The sequence below is a fragment of the Lissotriton helveticus genome, chromosome 5_1, assembly GCF_964261635.1.
Source record: "Lissotriton helveticus chromosome 5_1, aLisHel1.1, whole genome shotgun sequence".
NCBI lineage: Eukaryota > Metazoa > Chordata > Amphibia > Caudata > Salamandridae > Lissotriton > Lissotriton helveticus.
Window position 1 is genome coordinate 2039783510 of NC_136065.1, and position 27591 is coordinate 2039811100.

Here is a 27591-nt window from a genome sequence, read left to right on the forward strand (position 1 = left end):
CCCGTGGATAGCTCGGGAGGTTGAGAGCTTGCTGCATGATGTGTGCGTGAACTGCAGTTGACGGCTTACAATCCATTTAGGGGCCTGGTCACTCAGTCCGTGACGTGTGATATGTACAGAGTACATATTAATTGTTATTGACAGTAGGGGGTCTGTAGGATGCACTACAAAAAGGCCTGCAGTGTGCGCATAGATACAGCGAAGGGCTGTATTGAGGGCTAGCCCATGGGCGGTGCGAGCGGTGCCACCGCACCGGACGCTGGGGGCGCCGTGCTTACAAGTATATAATATGGTTTTAAAAGCACCTGTATATTGTGTGTGAAAAGGGCGCTCTGGCAAAATGACGGTGAAGTTGTAGGGTGGAAGGGCTGTATATTCACGACCTCAACTTTACTGGGGAAAAAACCCGATCGATTTCTTACTCGTGACTGTAAAATCCCTTTGGGTAATGCACGTCGTCCATGCAGTCCTGTGTACATTTCACCTGCTCTACATCATCTGAAATTTCCTATGAGTATTTGTTTTGCTAGATTAAGTGTTTCTGTAGATTGTTGTCATGAAACATTTTCACCCTTGTGTGTTGTACTCTGTGAACGGCGACGCCTCTAGGTGTCTGGGTGAGATCAGGCTATGGGTGGGGGTTCATGACGGGAGTGCCAGTTTCTCACAGTTCCTGTCAGTGGTTCCCAATTGCGTTTGCACTACTTGCTCATGCAATCCATGGCCTCTCTGTGAAGTGGGCATAGCAATGGCCACACACGTACAATTGTAATTTCCATTTTATGCGGACGTGTATGAAGGAGGCTTACACACATAGCTGCTGAAATATTGGTAGCACCAAAGGAAAAGAAAATGCTGTGTTTACAGGTGATCTATATGGAAAGTTTATTTGTGTGTAATAGAGAGAAGACATGGTGAAGCGCAGGTGATGAAAAAAGGTTTATGCAGAAGCGCAGAGTGAAAGACAGTAAAAAGAAGATGACGTGTGAAACGTGCAGATTGCAAATTTTAGAAAGATGTCAGGAGAAAAAGTCTATTTTTCTAACAGAGTGAAGATTGCAAACGAAAGTGGTGTGAAGGGCAGAACGGGAGAGGTTGAGACACACTGAAGAACCCTTCCACAGACCTTAGTAATGTTTAACTCGCAGTCTCATTTTCAGGCCTGACAACTCACACGGTGTCATAGTGTGAAACACGATATCTGCTCCTTTCACACGGTCGCCTGGTGAAAAGCTGATATTACACGTGAAACAAAATGTGAGCTGGAAACACTTTCATTATGGGGTGTGAAACCTTCCCAAGCGTTTGCCTGTAGTATTGAGGTTTTTTTTATTTGTTTTTGGTGGTGGATTTGTGGGCGCGTAGAAGTGCCTCAGCTTTTGCTGGGCATTAAGCCCCACCCCTCCTCACGCATTATACATTTTTTTTTAGCAGTTGGCAGGTCTATATTTTCAAAACGAAAACATTTTCACTTCTAATTACTCCCAATAATATAATTGTTACTCATTTATGTGATCCAGCCAACAAGCATTGGCAAACCCAATAAGTCTGGCTTTTATTTGATGTCATATGATATGTCTGTATGCAATAACACAAAACTCACAGACAAACAAATACTATTCAGGTGCTACAATGTGTGAAGCACTGGGTTTTAGTTCACATGCTTTAATTTCCGTCCTTAGGCCACGTCTCTGTTGTAGAGCAGCCATAGTTTTGCTTCTTTGTCTACAGCTCTTTCAGAGTACCACCACATTTTTGCTTCCTAGTTAAAGCCCTGGCTGTAGGGGAAGGGCAGCAGTAGGGGATTGTTCTACAGAGGTCCATGGTGAAAAGGCTGCAGTGTGTACCAGGATGTGGCGGATGGATGCAGTGTACACTGTTACAGAGGAAGGGCTGTATTGTAGCCTGTAGTGTGTCTGGTGTGTAGTGTGCACAGTCTGATATTGATATGTCTATGTAGCTCTTTCAGCTGTCTGTGGATGGGGGTTTACTTTCTAAATGTTTCTGATTGCTTATGTGTTATTTATACTGTGGTCAGATAGGTCACCCAATAATGATGTATTACTGATACTGTGTTTGGATAGGTCTCCCAGTGATGATGTGTTATGGATATTGTGCTCTGGTAGGTCACCCGGTGATGATGTGCTCTAGGCATTGTGTTCTAATAGGTCTCCCAGAGATAATGTGTTATAGATATTGTCTTCTGGGAGGTCTCCCGGTGGTGATGTTACTGATATTGTGCTCGGATAGGTCTCCCAGTGATGATGTGTTATGGATATTGTGCTCTGGTAGGTCACCCAGTGATGATGTGCTCTAGGCATTGTGTTCTAATAGGTCTCCCAGAGATAATGTGTTATAGATATTGTCTTCTGGGAGGTCTCCCGGTGGTGATGTTAATGATATTGTGCTCGGATAGGTCTCCCAGTGATTATGTGTTATGGATATTGTGCTCTGGTAGGTCACCCGGTGATGATGTGCTCTAGGCATTGTGTTCTAATAGGTCTCCCAGAGATAATGTGTTATAGATATTGTCTTCTGGGAGGTCTCCCGGTGGTGATGTTACTGATATTGTGCTCGGATAGGTCTCCCAGTGATGATGTGTTATGGATATTGTGCTCTGGTAGGTCACCCAGTGATGATGTGCTCTAGGCATTGTGTTCTAATAGGTCTCCCAGAGATAATGTGTTATAGATATTGTCTTCTGGGAGGTCTCCCGGTGGTGATGTTAATGATATTGTGCTCGGATAGGTCTCCCAATGATTATGTGTTATGGATATTGTGCTCTGGTAGGTCTCCCAGTGAGGATGTGCTCTAGGCATTGTGTTCTAATAGGTCTCCCAGAGATAATGTGTTATAGATATTGTCTTCTGGGAGGTCTCCCGGTGGTGATGTTAATGATATTGTGCTCGGATAGGTCTCCCAGTGATTATGTGTTATGGATATTGTGCTCTGGTAGGTCTCCCAGTGAGGATGTGCTCTAGGCATTGTGTTCTAATAGGTCTCCCAGAGATAATGTGTTATAGATATTGTCTTCTGGGAGGTCTCCCGGTGGTGATGTTACTAATATTGTGCTCAGATTGGTCTCCCAGTGAGGATGTGTTCTAGGTATTGTGTTTGAATAGGTCTCCCGTTGATGATGTATTATGGATATTGTATTCCAATAGGTCTCTTAGTTTGGCACTTACGGCCTAATTTATATGTTGGCGGAGAGGGTACTCTGTTGCAACTGTGATGATGTTCCCTCCCCGCCAACACAGTAATCCGCCCACCCAATTTAAATGTGGACAGAACATAGTTTGGCTACTTCGGTGGCTACTCTGTCTCCACCATGGCTAAGCTTTTCTGACGTCCCAACGGAGCAAGGACCGTCAGAGAATTGGCTATATGTCCATCCACCCCATTAGGATGGGCTGAAATGCCCCCTTGGCATGGAAGATAACTTCAATGGCGAGGGTGGCATTATTTCTTTACTTTAAAAAAGAAAATCCTGAAGCAGGATTTTCATTTAAAAAATAAAAAGAACAAAGTTTGGTAAACGGCTCTGTCATGTTGATGGAGCCCTGCACCAAATTGGAACACGCCTTTGCAGGAACTGCTGTGACGGTTGTTTCTAGCAATGCTTTAGTAAATGCCAACCTGCTTGGCAGTCATTTCCTAATCTGGCGGACGGTACCTCCGTAAGAGCGATGGAGAAACTTACTCCGTTGCCCTGGCGAAGAAAAGGACAGTCCGGCAGAATACAAATCTGGCACTTTATTCATTGAGCTGTGTGTTTTTATGATTTGGTGTCAGAAACAAGAGCCCAGAGGGCTTTACCAATTCCTTATACAGCTTCTACCTACATACTAGTGCTAAGGCAGTCTTGATTTGTTATGTTATGTTAAAAAATATTTTATAAACGCACATACACCAACCGTTTCTTTGGCGCTGGTAGGCATATGTTTGTGTTACGCATTTTTTGATGACATGAACTATTGGGCACTGTGGTAGCCATACATCTAGTGTATCTGTGTACTTTTTATGTGATCACTAAATCACTGTAAGCAGTTGGCACATGAAGGTGCTGTGCCCAGGGAGATTGTCTACCGGCTCGTGCCCTATGCTGGCGTGTCACTCGTATTTGCAAAGACCTTTCGTTGTGACATGGTTGTGCACACAGTGGTTTAACCGAAAGCTAACAGACAGGATAGTCAGGAAGCCATGCTCTCTGAGAGGGGTAAGTTTACCAGATAATGCCAGTGCTGCAGTTCGGAATATTTGGTAATACACCCAGTGCATTATGGGAGTTGTAGTCCTGGTTCACTTCAGTTGAACCACATTTTAACTAACACTCCAGAAAACAGTGATTTATAAAGGTAACAATCAGGACTGGAGCATTGCCTTCTTGGAGACATCCAGGCATGCTATAACCTCAGAGAGGGAGGGACAGGCAGATACAAGTATGTAGGTTGCTGAGCCGGTCTATTCCACTGTGCAGCTTGGTTGGCATCATTGGACATACCTCAGTCGATAGTTCTGGGATACAGTAGCAGGCCAGCAGCATTGTACATAAGGCTACTGAATGACGCCATATCACAGTGAAACCTTATTTGCAGTTCTGAGATTTAATTTAACATAGCAGTGCACCCTTTATAATTGAATCTTTTAACTATGATTAGCCTGAACCAATTGGACTAGGACAATAGACGAACCCTGTACGGAATATTAGGTGTTCTGGTGAGGTGGAGGCATCGTGTACGCCTGAACAGATGCTGTGAGTGTATGTAATTGCAAACACAACAGTGATGGACAGAATGTGGATCAATGTCACACATTCACCCCAGTCCAAAGATCTGGGCCCAAATCCATCGTTTTTCCACTCCACACCACCCTGGCTTAGACAATGGCGATATGCAAATCAGCGCTGACCCTGTGCCCCATGGGAACAGTCCAGTCCGAACTACAAAAGCCATGTCCTTCCCAGAACGGAAACAAGCATCCGAGGACCGGCCCGGTTTCGAGGTAACACCTCTCATCAGCCCGGCTAGCTTGATTCCAGTGGTGTGGAGTGCCTGGGACTCACGTCTGAGTATCCCCAGTACACTTAGAGCGGTAATTGCAAACACAACAGTGATGGACAGAATGTGGATCAATGTCACACATTCACCCCAGTCCAAAGATCTGGGCCCAAATCCATCGTTTTTCCACTCCACACCACCCTGGGTTAGACAATGGCGATATGCAAATCAGCGCTGACCCTGTGCCCCATGGGAACAGTCCAGTCCGAACTACAAAAGCCATGTCCTTCCCAGAACGGAAACAAGCATCCGAGGACCGGCCCGGTTTCGAGGTAACACCTCTCATCAGCCCGGCTAGCTTGATTCCAGTGGTGTGGAGTGCCTGGGACTCACGTCTGAGTATCCCCAGTACACTTAGAGCGGTAATTGCAAACACAACAGTGATGGACAGAATGTGGATCAATGTCACACATTCACCCCAGTCCAAAGATCTGGGCCCAAATCCATCGTTTTTCCACTCCACACCACCCTGGCTTAGACAATGGCGATATGCAAATCAGCGCTGACCCTGTGCCCCATGGGAACAGTCCAGTCCGAACTACAAAAGCCATGTCCTTCCCAGAACGGAAACAAGCATCCGAGGACCGGCCCGGTTTCGAGGTAACACCTCTCATCAGCCCGGCTAGCTTGATTCCAGTGGTGTGGAGTGCCTGGGACTCACGTCTGAGTATCCCCAGTACACTTAGAGCGGTAATTGCAAACACAACAGTGATGGACAGAATGTGGATCAATGTCACACATTCACCCCAGTCCAAAGATCTGGGCCCAAATCCATCGTTTTTCCACTCCACACCACCCTGGCTTAGACAATGGCGATATGCAAATCAGCGCTGACCCTGTGCCCCATGGGAACAGTCCAGTCCGAACTACAAAAGCCATGTCCTTCCCAGAACGGAAACAAGCATCCGAGGACCAGCCCGGTTTCGAGGTAACACCTCTCATCAGCCCGGCTAGCTTGATTCCAGTGGTGTGGAGTGCCTGGGACTCACGTCTGAGTATCCCCAGTACACTTAGAGCGGTAATTGCAAACACAACAGTGATGGACAGAATGTGGATCAATGTCACACATTCACCCCAGTCCAAAGATCTGGGCCCAAATCCATCGTTTTTCCACTCCACACCACCCTGGCTTAGACAATGGCGATATGCAAATCAGCGCTGACCCTGTGCCCCATGGGAACAGTCCAGTCCGAACTACAAAAGCCATGTCCTTCCCAGAACGGAAACAAGCATCCGAGGATCGGCCCGGTTTCGAGGTAACACCTCTCATCAGCCCGGCTAGCTTGATTCCAGTGGTGTGGAGTGCCTGGGACTCACGTCTGAGTATCCCCAGTACACTTAGAGCGGTAATTGCAAACACAACAGTGATGGACAGAATGTGGATCAATGTCACACATTCACCCCAGTCCAAAGATCTGGGCCCAAATCCATCGTTTTTCCACTCCACACCACCCTGGGTTAGACAATGGCGATATGCAAATCAGCGCTGACCCTGTGCCCCATGGGAACAGTCCAGTCCGAACTACAAAAGCCATGTCCTTCCCAGAACGGAAACAAGCATCCGAGGACCGGCCCGGTTTCGAGGTAACACCTCTCATCAGCCCGGCTAGCTTGATTCCAGTGGTGTGGAGTGCCTGGGACTCACGTCTGAGTATCCCCAGTACACTTAGAGCGGTAATTGCAAACACAACAGTGATGGACAGAATGTGGATCAATGTCACACATTCACCCCAGTCCAAAGATCTGGGCCCAAATCCATCGTTTTTCCACTCCACGCCACCCTGGCTTAGACAATGGCGATATGCAAATCAGCGCTGACCCTGTGCCCCATGGGAACAGTCCAGTCCGAACTACAAAAGCCATGTCCTTCCCAGAACGGAAACAAGCATCCGAGGACCGGCCCGGTTTCGAGGTAACACCTCTCATCAGCCCGGCTAGCTTGATTCCAGTGGTGTGGAGTGCCTGGGACTCACGTCTGAGTATCCCCAGTACACTTAGAGCGGTAATTGCAAACACAACAGTGATGGACAGAATGTGGATCAATGTCACACATTCACCCCAGTCCAAAGATCTGGGCCCAAATCCATCGTTTTTCCACTCCACACCACCCTGGGTTAGACAATGGCGATATGCAAATCAGCGCTGACCCTGTGCCCCATGGGAACAGTCCAGTCCGAACTACAAAAGCCATGTCCTTCCCAGAACGGAAACAAGCATCCGAGGACCGGCCCGGTTTCGAGGTAACACCTCTCATCAGCCCGGCTAGCTTGATTCCAGTGGTGTGGAGTGCCTGGGACTCACGTCTGAGTATCCCCAGTACACTTAGAGCGGTAATTGCAAACACAACAGTGATGGACAGAATGTGGATCAATGTCACACATTCACCCCAGTCCAAAGATCTGGGCCCAAATCCATCGTTTTTCCACTCCACACCACCCTGGGTTAGACAATGGCGATATGCAAATCAGCGCTGACCCTGTGCCCCATGGGAACAGTCCAGTCCGAACTACAAAAGCCATGTCCTTCCCAGAACGGAAACAAGCATCCGAGGACCGGCCCGGTTTCGAGGTAACACCTCTCATCAGCCCGGCTAGCTTGATTCCAGTGGTGTGGAGTGCCTGGGACTCACGTCTGAGTATCCCCAGTACACTTAGAGCGGTAATTGCAAACACAACAGTGATGGACAGAATGTGGATCAATGTCACACATTCACCCCAGTCCAAAGATCTGGGCCCAAATCCATTGTTTTTCCACTCCACACCACCCTGGGTTAGACAATGGCGATATGCAAATCAGCGCTGACCCTGTGCCCCATGGGAACAGTCCAGTCCGAACTACAAAAGCCATGTCCTTCCCAGAACGGAAACAAGCATCCGAGGACCGGCCCGGTTTCGAGGTAACACCTCTCATCAGCCCGGCTAGCTTGATTCCAGTGGTGTGGAGTGCCTGGGACTCACGTCTGAGTATCCCCAGTACACTTAGAGCGGTAATTGCAAACACAACAGTGATGGACAGAATGTGGATCAATGTCACACATTCACCCCAGTCCAAAGATCTGGGCCCAAATCCATCGTTTTTCCACTCCACACCACCCTGGGTTAGACAATGGCGATATGCAAATCAGCGCTGACCCTGTGCCCCATGGGAACAGTCCAGTCCGAACTACAAAAGCCATGTCCTTCCCAGAACGGAAACAAGCATCCGAGGACCGGCCCGGTTTCGAGGTAACACCTCTCATCAGCCCGGCTAGCTTGATTCCAGTGGTGTGGAGTGCCTGGGACTCACGTCTGAGTATCCCCAGTACACTTAGAGCGGTAATTGCAAACACAACAGTGATGGACAGAATGTGGATCAATGTCACACATTCACCCCAGTCCAAAGATCTGGGCCCAAATCCATCGTTTTTCCACTCCACACCACCCTGGGTTAGACAATGGCGATATGCAAATCAGCGCTGACCCTGTGCCCCATGGGAACAGTCCAGTCCGAACTACAAAAGCCATGTCCTTCCCAGAACGGAAACAAGCATCCGAGGACCGGCCCGGTTTCGAGGTAACACCTCTCATCAGCCCGGCTAGCTTGATTCCAGTGGTGTGGAGTGCCTGGGACTCACGTCTGAGTATCCCCAGTACACTTAGAGCGGTAATTGCAAACACAACAGTGATGGACAGAATGTGGATCAATGTCACACATTCACCCCAGTCCAAAGATCTGGGCCCAAATCCATCGTTTTTCCACTCCACACCACCCTGGGTTAGACAATGGCGATATGCAAATCAGCGCTGACCCTGTGCCCCATGGGAACAGTCCAGTCCGAACTACAAAAGCCATGTCCTTCCCAGAACGGAAACAAGCATCCGAGGACCGGCCCGGTTTCGAGGTAACACCTCTCATCAGCCCGGCTAGCTTGATTCCAGTGGTGTGGAGTGCCTGGGACTCACGTCTGAGTATCCCCAGTACACTTAGAGCGGTAATTGCAAACACAACAGTGATGGATAGAATGTGGATCAATGTCACACATTCACCCCAGTCCAAAGATCTGGGCCCAAATCCATCGTTTTTCCACTCCACACCACCCTGGGTTAGACAATGGCGATATGCAAATCAGCGCTGACCCTGTGCCCCATGGGAACAGTCCAGTCCGAACTACAAAAGCCATGTCCTTCCCAGAACGGAAACAAGCATCCGAGGACCGGCCCGGTTTCGAGGTAACACCTCTCATCAGCCCGGCTAGCTTGATTCCAGTGGTGTGGAGTGCCTGGGACTCACGTCTGAGTATCCCCAGTACACTTAGAGCGGTAATTGCAAACACAACAGTGTAGTTCGGACTGGACTGTTCCCATGGGGCACAGGGTCAGCGCTGATTTGCATATCGCCATTGTCTAACCCAGGGTGGTGTGGAGTGGAAAAACGATGGATTTGGGCCCAGATCTTTGGACTGGGGTGAATGTGTGACATTGATCCACATTCTGTCCATCATTGTTTTGTTTGCAGTTACCGCTCTAAGTGTACTGGGGATGCTCAGACGTGAGTCCCAGGCACTCCACACCACTGGAATCAAGCTAGCCGGGCTGATGAGAGGTGTTACCTCGAAACCGGGCCGGTCCTCGGATGCTTGTTTCCGTTCTGGGAAGGACATGGCTTTTGTAGTTCGGACTGGACTGTTCCCATGGGGCACAGGGTCAGCGCTGATTTGCATATCGCCATTGTCTAACCCAGGGTGGTGTGGAGTGGAAAAACGATGGATTTGGGCCCAGATCTTTGGACTGGGGTGAATGTGTGACATTGATCCACATTCTGTCCATCATTGTTTTGTGAGTGTATGTAAGACCATTTATTTACAACAAGGGGTGGTGATGGACAGAGTCTCTGAATTAAGCAGAATACTCTCACCCAGTCAAGAGATCAGGGCTAGATCCAACACCGTTTTTTAGCTCATTGCACCATCCCAGTTTCAGAACCTGGCTGTATGCAAATTAGTCTGTCCCTGGCCCAGTGCATCATGGGAACAGGGCAGACCAGACTACAAAAGCCAATTCTTACACTGGGAAGGAAACAAGCTTCCGGGGACCGGTTTCTGGCATTTCAGCCGTCTTCTGCTTAATTCAGAGACTCTGTCCCTCACCACCCCTTGTTGTAAATAATGTAAGACCATTGCAGCAGACCCCTCACGTTTCCCAGGCGCAGCTTTTGGATTTTAATTCTGGGATTTATAGGCCTGATTTTATTATGGGATAAACATGACTACAAGTCCCAGAATGCAAAGAAAACACAGAATGAAAAAGCACTGGGCCTGAGAAACTGGGGAGCTGTGTTCAAGCCACCGGTATACCTCACCTCGCTGTCAAATACGCCATGCCCCACCACGGAAATAACAATCAACACCCTAAACCGTGTACCACTATCTATATCTTACACCTTACACAATAACTCACAGCTGGCATCATCACATCCCCTGTTACTTCCAGGCTGGTAGTTTCCCGAGTATTACCCGGAGCAGGCGGTACTTCTTTCCTGCCATTAGCCTTACGGTTCCCCCAGTACTTCCTGTTTGCTCCAGTTCACTGCCCTGAGCTACTAATAACACCCTACGCTACCCCTACACTTCCGGTCTACTCAATCATACACATACCTGTAACTCTCAATTACACCACCACCTGCACAACTTTCACTACCGTCTGACCCCTACTCCACTACAAACATCGCTACCTGCACCCTGCATCGTACAACTATATACCACCTACACCCTGCACCTCAACCTATAGGTACTACATCCTATGCATATACCTACATAACACAACTCTTCCCTGGTACCAGCCCTGTTGCCCCCTTCATCCCAGCACGTTACCACTAAGATCACAATCGACTGCTCACCTCTACATGACTGCCTGCACCAGTACGTCCACTTTACACTACCTAAATCGTTCCGAACCAAAAAACGTGCATTACCATCTTACACCTATGTCTACAAAGACTCACCCTACAAGACTACCTACACACTAGGCTGCCCACTATTTTCTAAACCACCTTCAACTCCTACCGCTAGTCACACCCTAGCCATCTTTTATTTAATATCCCATACAGCTTTATACACTCTACCACATTCTTCCTACATCCTTACACTAAAACTCTTCAACAGCTTACACAACTACGCACAGCACCAATGACTCTGCACAGTACAGCAATCTAATTGTACACATAAAAGACATAAACCAAAACATAACTCTAATCCACAATCTATGCCATCTCCAATACCTTACACCACCACCAGGACCTCATACACTCCACACCACACCTTAAACAATTACCTGCACAACCTTCGCCCCTTTCTATGCCCCAGTCTACACCCCTCCAACCCAGTTATCTCCACATAATCACCCACTCGGACATTACAATCCTCATCTTTAACACACCACACCCCAACAACAGCCTGGGAAAATCAAGGTGTGCCGGAACCAATTGAGCAGACTCAGTAGATGTTGAGGGTGATGGAGGCATTTAGGGCCAACCGCGTGGATTCTCATCTGACTTTGAGTGGTCAGAGGGGCGAATCCTTCTTGTGCTTGTGGGGTTTTTTGGATTACGACTCTGACGATGACTTTGAGCAGGAGCGGGATTTAGCATGGGAATGGTCTTGCAACTTGGAGCGACTTCGGCCCTGTGACCGGGAGCAGGGCCATTGCTTTCTCTTCAGGGATGAATAGCTGCTCCTCCCGATCCATGATTGTGTTCAGGTGCATCAGGGCACACTTCTCACGTGACTTGGAGTCATGACCAGAGCTCAGGTGCCGGAAATCTTCATGCAGCCACGACACGACCTGCCCCTTGGCATCTTATGGGAGACATTTACCCGAGCACTCTGCAGAAAATGTTGAATTTGTTATTTCAAAGGTGAGCAATCTGCAGATAGTTAGAGTATCCACCAGAAAGACAGTTACCAAAAGTAACCAACTGGTTTGTTCTAACCAAACACAGAAATAACGCCCCTTGCCCCATCTCTCTCTCTCTCTCTCTCTCTCTCTCTCTCTCTCTCTCTCTCATCTTTCATCTCTCCCCTTACTGCTTCTAATCTGCACTCATTTTGTCACAATCTCAGGGATTCCCGTCTTGTAATTTCTTCTCACTTGTAGGCTTCTAATTGCACTTTCTGATTCTTTCCTGTTTAATTTTCATCTTCAGCTTTTTGGATAAAGCGCATTATACTGACATACATTTAATTTGAAGCTATGGTGCACATTGCCTAATAGCGAAGGTCACCGCCTCGTCGGTGACACTGAAGCAAGATATTTTAAACTGCTGCTGCCATTCCAGCCCGACATCAATCTCCGCCACAACCAATGTCCTGGGTTATCAATTGAAAAATGGGACTACGGCTGAGCTGGCATTGTCTAGGCTGAAGCACAGATCTGGGAGAGGGCAAGCCATGGTTTGCATTTCCTGAGAATAATGTTTACAGAGAGAACATTCCAGGCTAAAAATAAATATTCGAAGCGACCTGATAAATACAAGTTCACAACCGGGCAAGGGTTCCCTTTGCTAACTTTTGATCTTGGTCATTCAATACTCACAGTTCAGTTAAAAAGGCTTTCCTGCTACTTCATCAGCCATGAACACATCAACCAGTGAAACCACAGCAGGGTTAGACATTTGGTTGACCACCTCCCTGAATACTTTCCAGTCTTGGATTTTTGTGTGCTAGACTTATGATTTCTGGGTGTTGTAGTTTGGTTTTCCTTCCTTTGACCTAATTCGCCTAACACAGCAGAAATAAATGATTTGTTAAAAAAGATCAGGGCTGGAGGCAGTAGACCTGATGATCGGGACTGAGCTGAGCACTAGTTAACTCTTTGTTATTGATGTTCATTTAATGACTGGAAAGCATTTCCATATTTGTGACCACTGGGTGGCAGGAAAGCAAGGCTTTAGGTCTCACCTACCAAAGATCCACTGTGGACAATAACTATACCATGTATAGGATTTGGTTCAGCACATTGGTTATCATTTATGGGTTTTGTTTGCTTCATTTTCAATGGCTTTCTTTCCTCTTCTTGTGTGTGCCCCTCCCCTGCAACTTAGCTTCTTTACTATCCTTTTGATTAGAAGACTTGTATCCTTCAGCGGCTCACATCAGAGAACTACTTTTATCTTTCTGTTCCAGATCTCCATGGAAATGCGTTTGTTTACTTGCTCTCTCCCCAATGTGCTGCTTTACCCCTAAAGTCCCTGTCTCTTTCGATCTCTGTGGTGCTCCCAGCCCTCACAGCTCATCCGTAAATGCCCAGTAACAGGCATATTTTTGTCAGGGTTTGACTCAAATGCAGACTTTATAGCATTGGTTTTATTTTATGTCCTGCGTTCCCCATGTTCCATGAAAACCAGGTCCCAGCACAGACAGGCAACATTTATAGCACTGAAGAGCGGGCTGCTGCACTCAATCAGGTGCATCTTGAGGCAGAAGGTGTATTAAACATGATTGAAAGTAGGTGTCTCTCCTTCTGGAGGTCCATACATTTGCTCACTGAGCTGCTGCAGTGCGCCAAATGGACAAGCATTTGTTTCAGTTCTGAGTCCTATAGAAAGTAAATTAGGTCTTGGCGGGTATTTTCTTTTACCTTGTGGCACTTTCTTATTCACAGCCTCATATAGCTTTGATGTTCTTTTAAGTACCTACAACTGCCAGGAGGGTCTGTCTCCTTGTACGGTCCTTCTGTGACTGTTTTACTTCTGTCATAACAATGTAGGATCACAGTACAGGCTGCATTTGTTCTGAGTGAGGGAAGGCTGCACTGCTTCTGTCTGCAATATACCATGTCCATGTGGGTGCTGCACTGATGCCCCCTCAGGCAGTTGCTGTTTTGTGTCAGAGAAGCTTGTACTGCTGTTGTCAATGTGGTATCCATTTTCTTGGAGCTGGAGACATTTTTTTTCAAAAGACAAAACCATTAACATTGTCAATCTGTGTAACCTGCAGGTCAGGGGATTGTATCTTAATAAAATAGCTCAGTTAGTTAATCTAGTTTCCGCAAAGATCCGTGTGTAACCTTTAGGTCCGATATTCCGGTCCTGGTAAAAGTGGGTTAAATGCACACTGCAAAGAGGTGTGAAATTTGTAAGGTATGGATTTGAACAAACACTCGCTGTTTTAAATGACATTTTCCTTTCTTCTAATTTAGATAACATGGCTTCCCATTCATTTGAGTATTAATTCAAACCAAATTATTAATTCTTTGCCTAACAATTTGAAATTATTAGTGTAATTACACACGTAGGCCTGCATACCGTACATACTTACAAAGTTCGAGAAAGTAGAATGCGCTACCTGTAGACATCTTGTTCTTGATCTGGTGCTGAGTCTGCCCATCGCGGCCACCCGTGTTGATTTGAGGGGCTGGAATTGGAACTGAGCACTCTGCTAGGATGAAAAAGATTCTACAGCCCCCCTTCCCTCGCAGCCCACTGCAGATCAACAAAGCATGCACCAAATTCTTGTGGGTGCCACTGCAGCCCCTGTGCCTATATGTTCAGATGTACTGAACTGGACACTGTGGAGGCTTGAGGTACCCAGCAATGTTATCAGGATATTAGCCCCCGAGGTCCCTCCTCTGTGCAGCACTGGGTAGAAAGAACCACACAGCAAGTGGACAGGGCTGGTTCACTGGGAGGTGATGATTGGGAAAAATAATAAATGTAAATGTCGTGCATTTATATAGCGCCCCGAATCACCCCCAAAGGGGTCTCTCAGGCGCTGGGCACATACCGCTGTGGAACCCTTCCTGGCCTTTCCCTGTGAAGTGCCCACTCCTGGGCACCCCCAAGGTGAAGCCAGGCATCCTAGCGCTGTTGGGGCCGTTGTGGAGATTAAGCAAGCTATTGCCCAGAGTTGCAGAGTGGGACCCATGATTAGAATAGGCACCGAGGCGAGAATGATCAGGTCCGGGGAAATTGAGCCCAAGACTCGCCGAGGCGGGAATCGAACCCTGGTCCCGGGCCAGACCTCTGCATCAGGGTCTGCCGCTCTAACCATTGAGCCACAGTTCTCCACTACGGGTTGGAAAATGGCACAGGCGGCTGCCAAGAATGGGATGGGTGGAGGATGAGCAATGGGACATGGGGGACCTGGTAGGCACCGGCAGAGCGAAATACAAGCTAGAGCTGGGCCAGACTGTATAAAACGCCAGCTATCTCCACTCTTATCCACACTGCCCCTGGCTTCCATAGCCTGTCCTTAGTTTAGTCTCCCCAACTAAAACAACTGACTCCCTTTTTAGCATTCAGTAACATGACCGCTTCTGCTGCTTGAACTCCTACTTATGTCAGCGCATTGTCTAGGTTTCCAAATTTACAGACTGCTGCTATGAGGTGGCGAAGCCCCATTGTAATGAAGAGGAGCGGCGGGCTTCCATTGCAGTGAATGGATACTTCACTGTCCATGCGTTGCAATAAAACACCTCTTTTCATTATAGTGTAAGGCTACATAACAAAATGGGAATTTAAGTTGTTAACCAACTACTTGTCGAAGAGACATTGTCTTATCAAAAATTATGTTTTCCTCCAGTTACGATAAATTGGCACTATGCCAGAATGTAAAATAAGCATTGTCAAAACCAATTGATCTCGCCTTTGGGACCTGCAGGCTTTACCAATGCTGTTTGATTACTCTGTACAGCATTGGCACGGCGGTGTGCGCCTTGGGCAGATAAAAATGGTGCGATGACATGTCTGCAGTGGTTGCGTCATTTTGAATGTATGTGCATGTGTGATAACACGTGAGCATGAATCATTAAGCATGCACGTCTACAAAATGAGGGGAGTGACATTTTTTAAATTTACCAATCCAAGTCAATCTGTGAAATAAACATGAAAAAGAAGCTGCACAAAATAGTTTTTTAAAACATTAAGGTAAAGGGGCTGGCAGCAATTTGCTGCATGGTGCCACCTCCCAAAAAACAAAAAATAAGATATAAAACAGTGGGTGTGGGGGGGCTTCGGTGGAAGGGTGATGGAGGAGAAAAAGCAGCACAAGAGGGAATGGAAAATGGGGGCCGGGAGAACCACTTGAGTGAGAAAGCAACACGGATCGTGAGAGAGGGAGGCAGCTTGGTAGGGCAGAAGTACACAAGCCAGTGCTTGCAGCATAAAGCACTTGGCAGTATATGATGTAGGGGTGGGTATCTGGCGGGCGGGGGAAAGCATACAAGGAAGAGAACTAGATAATACATGTACTCTCGTGGAGTGCTTACGCAAAAAAAGAGGTTCCCTACAAGTGAAAAGTGGAAGGATAAAAGCTAGCCAGTCAGAGAGGTGGTTCAGAGTCTGTGCTCCAGGGGAGGGAGAAACACAAGGTGGGAAGACTGGGACAAGGGAAGACACTGAATAAGAAACAAGCAAATGAGAGTGACAATAAAGCCAACCAGTGGGAAAGAATGGGCGGGCAGCGGGCTGTAGGTCTATGTAAGTTCCTGGTAAGCCCACAATAGGTCTTTTGCAACCAGAAAGTTTGTGCTGCCTGGTAGGCTCATGCGTGACAGGTTGTCCCTCTTATTGCTGGGAGCACTTGTGTGTCCGACGTGTGGGAATAAGAAGACGCTGCGCTGTGATGTTCTGTTATGGACAGTGCCTAGAAGCCAAAGAAGTGTGGTTGAAGTGCATTATAAAAACAGGCTCTCGTTCTTGTGGAAGTCGTCTGTCAGTGCATGGAAGGTTAGAGGAGCCTGTACTGTGATAGCCTGCATTTACAGTGCTTAGATACCACAAAAACGTGGGTTAGGCACTATATAAAACCTAGTTATTGTTATTATTGCTGAGGTTTCTCATGTGTCGCTGCCTGGTAACTGAGTGGAGCCTATGATGGTTTCCAACGTGCTGTCCAGAGGTCCAGTGTCTGTCGCATTGCACTGTCACTGCCTTTTCCACTGAGGTCTACACCAATGAGCTCCAGTAGCTCTGAGCACAGAGTGAGCGAGGGCTACCTGCAGGAGAAGGAAAGGAAGCTTCTCCCTGGAACCAGGAGGAACTATGAAAGGGCAGCTGGCGAATGCAAGTTGGAGATTGTGTGAATCAAGCAGAGAAAGTGAGTGACAACCCGCGCACGTTCACCAGAAGGCTGGATGGAGCCGGCAGTAGAGGTTCTGAGGGAGTCAGTCTGCAATGAAGAAACAGGAGTGGGGTTGAGAACCAGATCACTGACCGAATATCGAAAAAAAAAATATGTGGACATAATATTGTGTCAAAAATATTGAGGACCAAAATATCGAGAAAGTAAGTGCAAAAGGTAAGTATAGATTTATTATTCTTGACTCCACATGTGCGTATATATATTTATATCGTCCATGTGCGTAGATTGGAGTTATATATAGTAAACCTTTGTCCACCTTCAAAATATTTTTGTCCTCGATATTCTTGACACGATATTTCTGTTTCCCATATTCTGTCTAAGCACCAATCAAACACCAGACACAATGCCAGGTTCATGCTGGTTATAGAAGACAGATCAGAGAAGACCATAATCACATTGTTTACCAAAAGCCCAGACGCCCTGCGCACTGACCCAGTTTAATGAAAAAAATCTAAAAAGGTGCAATGATGCCAAGGGTGAAGCTACATGAGGGATGGCAGGGGGCGGGGTGGAGAAACGCACGAGAACTTGCAGCACATTGAGCAACATGGTGCACAGAGTTGTTTAAGCAAGGAGAAAAAACAAGCAACATGGAATCAAAGTAAAAAAGCAAAAAAAGAGCACTATGACACCGCGATCGTTGACCGCGTCATAGAACTTTTTTTCCAAGCCATGGGGCACAGCTGCCCACGCTGCCGTGCAATAGGTTTAAAACAAGCAGGGGGGACGAGTATAGGGTAAACAATACAAGGGACGTGCGGAAGAGGAGTGAGAGAGCACCAGATATGGGGGAAGTGGGAGGAGTGGAAGAAAAGCGAGGGGATGGTGGGGTAGAAAATATAGTACCTCAATCACGCCAGGAGCAGCAGACAGACACTGACTGAGTTTGATCAATCTGTGCTTGGTCTGTGCTGCACAGAGATGAACAGCAGTGACGTTTGGCATGATCCTGCCAATTAGGAGGCAGCAAAGTAGAGTGAAACTGAAGCCAACACATGGTAAGCAATGGGTTGGCTACAACTCCTCATTGAAACTAATAGTGTCTCACAAGCGAGCTCATGCTCTCTGAGGCTCGGCCTTAAAAAGTGTTCCAAATGCTGGTGGCCTTAAAAAGTGTTCCGAATGCTGTCTCGCTGAGAGAAGGCAGTCCAGATAACTTCACCAAGTTTGTCAACATTTGGCAAAAAAAGTGCATTCTTCAGGGTGTGAGACAGTTTCTGCCAGTTTTTCACTTGAAGTGGGAAATCAGTACTTTTTAGGTTATTTACCGTCTCTAGAAAAAAATTCAACTTCTTGCTTAGAGTGTTTAACTTTAATACAGCACAATTTCTTGAATACAGCTGCCATGAATCTTGTCAAAGAAATGGTTGTTCTGTCTGGACGAAAAGGTCCAAATGTCACTTCATGAGAAGCCTTCTCAGTAGAACTGTACCTTAGGTTACCAGTGCCACAAGAAGTGAATTTGGAGTGAATGCGACAGTAACAAAATACAGAATATAATTGACCCCTTTGAGTACCCATGTGCCAGGACTTCTAGTTGCAGGTGATTATGTTGATTTGTTCACAGCTCGGTTCTCTGGGCATTTTCACTTCAAACAAAAGATTGAGGGGCAGATTTACAAGAAACTGCAGCCGCGCGGCACCCCAATCCCTTTGGCTGCGCCACGCTGCAGCACTATCAAAGCACAGGAATGCAACATATTTACAATATGTTCTCCCCTGCGCTGGCACACAAACAGCTGCCGTGCGCCGGCACAGGCACCCTTGCACCATGGTGCAAGGATGCCTGCGTCAGGGGGAGATTGTTTTTGTGCAGGAAGAGACACCTTCCTGCAGAAAAACAATCACTACAGGTATTTTCCTCTTTCAATGCATACTACAGTATGCACCACGCATTGAAAGAGGAAAAAAACAAGGAGAAATGAAAATATTTCTCTTCGTTGCTCCTTGCTATGTCGTAGCAAGGAGCAATGTTCCAGGTTTACGAGGAATCGTAAACCTGAAACATTCTAACGCTGTTCCAGGTTTACGATTCCTCAAAATTCTGGAAATGTCTCAAGTTCCATGGGTGTTGCATTGGAACACCCACAGCAACACCCATGGAACCCTTTCACGCTAAGTGTTGCGTGTAAAGGGGCCGTATTTTACAAGGACAGGAAAAGTCACGCAGGGCGGCTTTTTCTGTCTTTGTAAATATGGGGAAGTGAAGTACTCCGCCAGTGCGTCACGAAAATTGATGCACTGGTGGCTCAAGGGGCATGTAAATCTGCCCCAAAATCTAAAAGCTAGTGTCACCTTAGGTGGCAATTAAAACTGCGCCAGTCAGGCAGGCGTCCGCCACTGGTTGTCAGTAGTGCCTTACGTTGTTGCTAAGGTTCATTCCTCCACTGGATGTTCCAGTTGAATTAAAGACTTTGCTAGAAAATCAGTGTCACTCATTCTGAATTCAGAGTTTTACTGGTATAGAAGGAGCAGAACAAGGGTGCCACTGAAGGCTATTTGCTGCTTTTGTGTATGTGCGTGCCTTTACGTGTATTTGTGACATTGGACCACATGTATGTAACAATTTTGCATTCACAAACGGTGCGAATCGCAAAATTCAGCCGTCTGTGAATACAAAATAGCCTTTCATGATGTATAAAGGGCTTTGCAGTCACAATTTTAGGTAATCGCAAATTCCTTACATGCATACCATTTTGCGATTACCAAATAGCGATTTGGTAAAAATCCCTATTTGGTAATAGCAAAATGCTTTTTTGAGATGTGTGGCTGATTGAGTGCACCTAACATGGCGTCTTTATCATCTGACCAATGGCATCAAGGACCACCTGTTTGCACCCCACATACATTCTGGAGAATGTTGGAGACCATCTGTAGCATGATTGTGGTCATTGAGATCATATTTTGAGAACCCTGAGCATGTTGTTGCTTACCCCAGCGCTATGCTTGCTCTGCATGATGATGATCATTCCTGGCTGTTGTGTGCATCCTTAGTTGATGGCACTTGACCGTGACTCGCTGCTGGCCATTCCTGGCATAGTGCTATCTTCCTTGGCACTATAAAGCCAATTCCTGTCACAATGGAATACCCTTGGTAGCTGGAATATATTTAGACCCTGCTTTTGATTTTAATTATGTTTAGTGCTATCTGGTGTTTTATGCTACTCTTTATGCTCGCTTTTGCTTGCTATTACAACCGCTTTGAATTCCGGTTTCATTGTGCAGATACTTGTGGGCTGATTGTCCAGATCTTAGTTTCACCTTTTTCTTACCTTTTAAGTCCAGTTATACTTTGTGCAAATGTTACTTTCTTGGTAGGTAAATAAGCTTTCTTCCCAAGACCCCATTGTGAGCTGTAATCTTGTTTTTTACGACAAAGCCGCCAATTTGGTTCCTGCTAATCCTAGGCTGCGTTTCAGCCATGGCCTCCTACACCTATTTAAGCTCAAACACCCCAAGGGCAAGCCTGTCTGCACCCGTGCGGCCCTTGTCCATGGCCACTGGTTTTTGAGCTCAGGTAAGCCCTAAGAACCTCTTGTCTCTAAGTTATGTTCCTCTGAGTTAGACCATCCCCTAAACTTGGTATCAGTTTACTCTTCTTTGTCTTGTCTTAAACACACTCCTATGGCTGACGAAAGCTCAAGGGCTTCTAAACCTATGGAGGGCTTCACCTCACCAACCAGTCCTAATCACTTGAAATGCGTTGTTCTGAACGCGCACTGCTCAGTTAAACATTGCATTGCCGTGCATAATTTAATTATAGATAATGAATTAGACCTACATTTTATTACTGAATCTTGGCTGAAGGAAGACTTTACCTCCAAAATTATAATTGCCACTCCCACTCGATTCCTGATTAGATATGTCAGTCATTCTAGCAAGGGTGGTGGAGCATACTGCATTTTTAGAGCTTTTCGAAACATTTTGTTATACTCTACACCTTAAGTTAAAGACCTGGAACATCTTTCACTAGTAATTCATTTTTGACTCCACCCCACCTTTAAAGTGCATTCTTATATTTTGACCACCACTCCTAGCTTTAAACTGCATTCTTGTTCATAGACCGCTGGGCCTCTCAATTCATTTTATCTTATCCTTTTTTCAGGCAGTGTTCTCTTCCTTGCTAAACATCGATTGGTTATTCATTTTAGGTGGTTGTAATGTTCCTGTAGCTGATTTGTGAGATGCTGGAGCCAAGGACTTAGTTAAAGCTTGCTTGGCGTAAAATATGGAGCTGCACACCCAGGCGGTCATACCATCGACTTGATCTTCCTTTCTTCGCCACTAGTACAATATTGCTATTGAACCCACCAACAGTACAACGTCCATGAGCAAAATGGAATCATGAGAAGTGGTGCTCGCGTCTTAACAGTTCTTGTCTGACACCATCTGCGGTCGACCCTGAGAGCAACACGGAGTCATTTAATACATAAAACTGAGTCACTTGAGATTTTGATTAATCTAAAAATGTATAAGCAGCATCGAATAATGCCCTCGGCTCGCTGTTTCTCTTTGGGCTTGAGCATTGCGAAACGTTACTGCAGACGATTGGAGATGAAGTTACAATGCTGAAGACTATGGCCTTTGCAAACTTGAACTCCATTGTTACCCACAACTAGAGCCAACCACTTTCACCTAACAGTTTCACCTACCACCCTAGGACTAGGGCTAACCACTTACATAATTGTTTTTCTTATTCTAAAATTCTCACCAAGGAAGTGTTTGCACGCTATCGGAGCTTGACTTCACTGAGTGCGAACACCTATCAGATTGAGACAATTCAGGGACTATTTTCAGAACCATCTAACTTCTTTCATGATAAAATTATTATCATTGGCTCCCTGGACCTCCCTAATATCTTGTTTTTTTCTCCTTCCTTTTTATAGACTCTTCCTTTGTCTCTAAAACTCCTTCTTGAACTTCTTTTGTTTCAGCCGCTGCTGACCAGGTGGCTTCTAAACAGGAAACATCATTTACCCCGCATGCGAAACAACGCATGCCATTACAACACAGTCATTACAACGACCACATTGTTACATCGCATGCCCATACAACGCAAGCCGTTACAACGACTTGCTGCAGGGGGAAGAAGGTGTTGAGTTCTAAATCTGACACCTTCCCTGCTGTTGCACAGACTGGAGTTGGAATAGTTAATTATACTATTCCAACATCCAGCGCCCCCCTACAGCAAGTCGTTGTAATGACTTGCGTTGTAATGCTATGCAATGATACAACAATGCGGTTGTTGTAATGACTACGTTGTAATGGCATACGTTCTAAATCCGTGGGTTATAACATGGCCTATTCTTTCTAAACTCCTCTCTACTAATTCTGGTTCTCCACTTGACTCTAGCCCATTTCACTACCTAAGAAAGGTTATTTCTGTGGTTGTTCGTCCTTTGACTGCCCTTTGTAATTTCTCTCTATCAACAGGAATATTTCCTACCTCTTTGAAATCGGCCCTTGTAATTCTATTACTAAGGAAACCCAAAGCTGATTCTTCCATCCTTCCTAATTACAAGCCAATTTCTTTACTTCCTTTGGCTACCAAAGTGCCCAAGCATGTTGTCAATTGACAACTGATTTCACAGATAAAAGGCCATTTTACACCACTGACTATCTGGCTTCCACAAGAATGTCAGTACTGAAACTGTTGTTGTGAAGGCCACCAATGACATTCAACTTATTTTGTATGTAGATGGAGTTGCCGCCTTAATCTTATTTGATTTACCTAACACCTTTGACTCTGTCTCTCACAGTGTCCTTTTAAGGTGACGTACAGAGATCGGTATTGGTGGGCTGGGTCACCGCCTTTCTGGCATATTGTACACAGGCAGTATCCTTGCCCAACTTTCGTTCCTATTTTAAAACTATCCATACCTGCGTGCCGCAAGGTTTGAGTCCTAACTTATTCAATTTGTAAATCTCTCCTGTGGCATGCTTGCTAGACTTCTTTGGACTAAATTTTTTGACTTACGCTAACGATTCGCAAATCATCCTCAGGTTAGATGGACATGTATGTTCATCTCATGAACAATTTAGGGAACATTGGGAAGTTCCCTAATGGATGAGAGTCAACTCTTCACTTTTGAATTGTCGATAAGGATAGACAGAGGTCCTCTCTTTTGGCAACCGCACATTGTGAACTCCTGATGGTGGCCTGATATTTTAAACCCTCTTCCCGCAATAGCCCTGTGCACACAGAATCTGGGGGTCATTTTTGACACATTCTCTCTTTCGAGATTCACATATACACCTTGACATCTACTAGTTTCTGCTTATTAATCATCATTAGAAAAGTACCGCTATATCTGCCCTCGTCCTCCAGGAAATCTTTGGTGCAGGCTGTCATAATCTCTATTAGATTCATGCAACTCTCTGCTCACAGACCTCCTGCGCTATCTGACCCAAAAACTTTTTTATTTCAAATCGTTTTTATTGAATTTTCACAAAAAGGACAGATAAATAATAAACACAATGGTAAAATGATAAACACAATGGCAACATTACAGTGAACACAAGAATACTGACAAAGAAAAATAAAGTAGAAAACAGCAAGTTACATGGAAGTCGCAGTGAAGTTGTAAAGAAATACAAGTGGTCTATCAAACACAATTTTCACATGTCATGAAAAAAAAATACAATACAGTACAGGTGTACCACGGAGGACATGGTGGTGTACCACAGTGGCTTGTAAAATTGTACTCAATAAGTGGAAACATTCCAAAGAAGTCTCCTTTAGGATGTGGCAAGAGTGGTTGTCCTTCCTTAGAGGGGCTGACAACATCTCACTTCACGCCTCTTCCTGGGGTATATCACATAGGAAATTATGGAGGACCCTTGATGCCTTTTCCTTCACATACGACCTACCGTGAAAATTATCTCAATGCCCTATAGTGCAGTGCTGACACAAAAACTTTAGTAGCAGTTTCTACGAAATGCTGCTTTATGTTTGGTTTTGGCCAGTTTTCCATCTCTCCCCATTTGACACAACTTCACCAGCAAAAGCTCTCTAAATACGGACTATTTAAGGCTCTGTGTTTTTTCACAAAGCTGTTTTTGTCCACACTTCTAGCAATTACATGTCTGTATTTTTCTGTCTCTACAATCTAATATGTGCTATTCGTTTCACCTCTCTTTATTTTGTGTCTGTACCTACATACAGAAAGGTCAGATTGGACACCCATTCTTTTCCTTTGGTGACAGCTGAAGCCTGGAGTGTTCTGCCATCTGAGCTTCATGCGGAAAATAAATTGCTCAGCAGTTGAACACACACCTTTTTCCAAAGTCTGTGTAGCACCATCTTCCCACTGCCTGTCAGGGCAAGGATATCCCTTTTTGGAGTACCTGTGCGCTTTACAAATTTCAAATCAATCAATGCGAGCCCTCGCCTAGCAGTACAGTTTGTGGGTATTCTTGACTTGATTGTTGTATCTCTAGCATAATGTTGGAAATCCCTGTCACGTGATTGGGATAGGGATATGTAGGTAAGTAAATCAGAATAATGTTTTTTAGTCCCAAATGAAAAGCGTATACTTTACCAAAGAACATGTGTTTTGAGAGTCTAGAGTTTTTAGAATGATTGCATTTCAACATATATTCAAATATTACATTTGAGTGATAAATAATTCCGAGGTCAATAGACATAATGCTGATGTTATTTTCTTGGTACCAGAAGGCAATTGTTGCTATTCCTGTTATACCATGTCTTGTGGGGAGGCATTTCATCATCTACATTCCTAAAGCTTTTCAAACAATGATCATGACTGCTGCTTGAGGCCTACACTTTTAAGATTGATGAAACCTGGCTGAACCTGTAAGTTTCTTGTGACCCAAATGGCAGCATTACTGTATGAGCCTTTAGGAACTGTCTGGCTCTGGTGGTTTCTGTTGATATTGGGAAACCTGTGTAGAGAATCCAATGACTGAGCATCTAATTGGAAGTATACATAATGGAAACATGAAAATAAAGCAAAATGTAAAAGGGAAGAACAATGCTATAAACATTTTGAAAACAACATTCTCTATGTGAGATTACCTATCTAGTTGCCTGAAATATTTGTGGCTTTTTAGCCACTTTTTTGTTAGAGAAAACATGCCCAAAAATGTTGTGTTGGGATGGGTGACCCTACAACACTCCCACAAGGGTCAGGCCTGATTGGCTCATCATTAAAACCTCTAAAGCAATTGCTAACATATTTGCCAACAAGAATGCCAAAATTCACTATGAAGTCAAAAATACCTCCATTGAACCAGACTGGCTCTACATGTCAGAAAAAGCAACTCCCAAAATGGTCAACCTTTAAAGAAATAAGCTTGCATTCTACACTACACATCAAAAAAATGAATGAAACCCTCCTCTTACACAGATAGTCCCATCCCAGGTAAACTGGCAAACACGTCAGCAAAGACACTGGCCCCTTTATCTCAATATCATTAACTCCTCTCACAATGAAGGCTTATTTAATTCCTCCCTCAACGCTGGACAGATCACAACTCTGAAGAAATGTATCCTTGACCCCACTGACTTCCAAGCCTGACTCCAGTTTCCAAATTACTGGTCTTTGGAAAAGTCCTATTCATTTAACTGCTCGTCCACAGATTAAATAACATCCTCGTAAAATGTGTTTTCCACCCTAAATGTAGCATGGAAACCCAATCAATTCAAATGATAGATGATACTCTACGGGTGATGGATGGAGGAAATGTCTACCAGACTGTCAGCAGCATTTAACACCATAGACCATGGAAACCCTTCTGAAAAAAATATCTTCAAGTATGGGAATGGACAACATAGTTCTAAAATAGTTCTAGTCTTTCATCACTACAGTATGGATGCTGAATATTGACCCCAAAATATTGCTTGACCTTAATATTGTTGTTGAAATAATGTGACTATAAAATATTGACGAAGTGAATATTGTAGGTAAGTATATGTCTCTGGTAACATTAGTATTGTTGTTTAAAATATTGATCACTTAAACATTGCTGTACTTAATATTGTTTTTGTATGGTACTTCATTAGATTTTTGTCACATTTATGTTGTAAATAATATATTTTGAAAATATATATTAGTTTATGTATTTATTATTTTCGGTTCTGGGTTAAATTGGGGTATTGAGTGGGTAATGTTTCATCACAAATATGTATTTTTATGTTCATATGATATTGATGTTAAAACGAATTTGGTTAATTATTTATTGATTGGTTTAGTTATTGTATTAATTTGAATTCATTTACAATATTTGTTGGTTTTTATTGGGGGAATAGAGTGGGTAGTATTTTAAAATATTTATATAATAGTACATTTCTGATTAATTGTTTACTCATTCATTTAACTGTTGAATTCATTGTTAAGTAATTTTAAATATATTTTAGGCAGGGTACGAGGCCTTACTGATGATCTTGGGTGGATAGAATACATTTAAAAAAAAAATATTATTAATCTGTTACAAATTATAAATCAAAATAAAATAAAAGGTTCTAATAATTACCGTTTTAAATACATTTCAAATAAAATATACATTTTTAATTAATTTTAATAGGGGTGTAATTTACAATTAAGTGACATATTAAGGAAATAACTATTTTTGAAGAAATTTGTTTATAATTTTTATTTCCAGTACTAGTATGTTTTAATTTTGTTTTACAGTAAGATAATTAAATACAACATAGAAAAAATGAAAGCCAATTAAATGAAATGTTTAATGTATTAAAAATGTAATTTTACTATGTTTTGAATGTTTAAAATTATTGTGAAACAATTGAGAAGTTAATATTTGTTTACCTATGTACTTTTATATTTAGAATATTTAAAAACATTTTTCAAAAACATTTTTATAAAATTTAACATTAGGGTGGTGTAACATTAGGGTGGATGTACTGCCAATTTCAAATGTGAAAAACAAGACGTTTTCTAAAAAGTTGTAGTAAATTTAAAAATTGAAAAGCTATTGTTTGTATGACATGAATGCCAACTGTGAATGATGTCACTCAAATATACATATTTTCCCAAAGTTTGTAGGTCTGAAGCTAAATTGGAACATATGAAATTTCATACTGTATTATATGCATTTGACAATGTTTTTAGGACTGATGTTACAATAGTAAATATGTCCCCATCCCAATGATATGTTCTTTTCCCTGTGTTAGTGGGACTAGAGTTAGAATAGTAAATATGCCACCACCAAGTATATGCACTTTCCCCAACGGTTGATGGACTGAAGTTAAATTACTAAATTCAACTCACCCAAATATATGTTCTTACCCCAAAATTTGTAGTATTGGCGTTAGAAGTAAATAGCCCCACAATAATATATTATTGTTAATGTTTGTAGTATTCGAATTAGAATGATTAATGTACGCATCCTCACCTCCAAATGTGTATGCAGGTTGCCCAGTGTTAGCGCGACTGACTG

At 44.4% G+C, this 27591-nt stretch overlaps 1 protein-coding gene across 2 annotated transcripts in view; it reads left to right on the top strand.

Annotated features, from left to right (window-relative positions):
• Nucleotides 1–27591, top strand: part of GPSM3 (G protein signaling modulator 3) — a 100373-nt gene that overhangs the window by 23468 nt on the left and 49314 nt on the right. The gene's annotated exons all lie outside the window — the stretch shown is intronic.